Genomic DNA, 1,867 nt, shown 5'->3' on the forward strand with positions numbered 1-1,867 from the left:
AATGAATGGATAGTCCAGAGAACCGAATGAATATATAGTCCAGAGAGCCTAATCAAGATACTGTTTGAGCAGAAACCACATCACTCAGCACCATCAAGCACCACCAAGTAGGGAAACTGCTACCGGTGGTACAGTTTAGCAGACCAGAAAGTATTTACTGTAGAACATAAAGTGATGGAGACATAAGAATTGCTTTCATCCTATTTGGGATTTTGCTTTTTTTAAGGAAGCAGTAGGGAAATGCATACAATGTTGGAAGTAAACTAGATGAAGGTAAAACCAGAATTCCCATCTCTGTCAATCAATATAAAGAAATGGAGGTATGTTCCTACTGACTTGTTATGCCCCACCCAGTAATCAATTTCAATAAAGGTGATGAAAAACACTTCTTGAGTTGAACGGAGTCATATTTTAATAGTATTTATTTCTTAGACACTGGAATCTGATACAAGATTGTCACCCATTGTTTCCCCTTTTACTTATGTATTTTTCCTTCAACAATGCTGTATGATTGCTTAACAATTTTCCCCCCAAATCATTTCAGAATAAATAACCTAGGTAGTAGACACTCAACACTCATTCCAGCAAGTCGATTGTGACCCATAGTGACCCTGTAAGGCAGGGAAGCCCTGTGGATTTCTAAAGATAGTACGTCTTTAGAGGCAGTTTCATCATTCTCTTGCAGAGCAACTGGTGGATTTGAACTGCTGACCTTGTGGCTAGCAGCCCATTTCAAAACACACTATGCCACACTATGTCCATAACATACTGGGGCTCCTGTGGGGAGTAAAAGGTCTCTCTAAGTCCTCCCACGCAGCACAGACACGCAAGACAAACCCTGTGAGCTTCTGCTGTGTGATCTCCCAGCTCTTTTTCCTGCACATACAAGGGGGGGCCCAAAATGCCCCAGAAATCTCCCCCTCCCCCAAAGCTTGGTATTTACATTTTTTACAAAACAACCTAATCACCTTCAAAGTACTATCCATTACACTTAATAATTTGTCAAATTTACGATTCCATTCTTGGAAACAGTTTTCAAACTCATCTGTTAGGATGGCTGACAGCACCTCCCCCGTGTTTTTCTCTTCACCTCTTCTGTCCTGTCCTGTCTCTCCATTCTCAGAAACAAAAAGAAGTCACAAGGAGTGAGGTCAGGTGAGTGAGGTACGTGAGGCAAGAGAGGCCTGCTGTTTTTTGCCAAAAGCAGACGCGCTGAGATGGCTGCACGAGCAGGTGCGTTGTCTTGATGGCAAAACCCATCCCCGTCTGCCACAAATCAGGCCTTGTAATCACTGTTATGCAACCTTTTCAGAACCTCTAAATCGAAAGCTGACCTAGTGGAACAAATCCAAAATGCACTATTCCCCTCACATCAGAGAAACAAATGAGCATCTTCTTGACCTTTGATTTCACTTGGCCAGGGTTTTTTTGGGAGAGAGGTGACGATGGCGTCTTCCACTGGCTTGACTGATGCTTGCTTTCAGGGTCATAAGAATAGCACCATGTCTCCTCACTAGTAATGAGCTTGGGGAAAAAAAAGTGTGGGTACCTTTGCTCACCAGTAATGAATGACCTTGGAAAAAAGTCTGGGTTGCTTCGGAGCTGTTCTTTCAAAGCATAGCATGTTTCCACTGGATGCTCCTTTTCCTGGTCAGTCAGAACTGGAAGCACAAATTTCACAGCAACGCTTCTCATTCCCAAATCTTCCGCTAAAATTCGCTGACCCAAGTTCCATGACGGTCCAGATAAGTCCCCCATCTCTTCAGTGGTCTATCATTGGTCTTTGGGTACAAATGCATGAATTTTGTCAACATTTTTGTCCATTCAGGAAGTTGACAGATGTCCAGAACAAGGTTTGTCATCAATC

At 42.9% G+C, this 1,867-nt stretch overlaps 1 protein-coding gene across 3 annotated transcripts in view; it reads right to left on the reverse strand.

The window, feature by feature from the left end:
* The window catches only part of ST7 (suppression of tumorigenicity 7), a 212,503-nt gene that overhangs the window by 136,691 nt on the left and 73,945 nt on the right, over positions 1–1,867 (reverse strand). The window lies entirely within an intron of this gene.

This window comes from Echinops telfairi, unplaced genomic scaffold (genome assembly GCF_000313985.2).
Source record: "Echinops telfairi isolate 266 unplaced genomic scaffold, ASM31398v2 ScPeMD7_23;HRSCAF=83, whole genome shotgun sequence".
Lineage (NCBI taxonomy): Eukaryota > Metazoa > Chordata > Mammalia > Afrosoricida > Tenrecidae > Echinops > Echinops telfairi.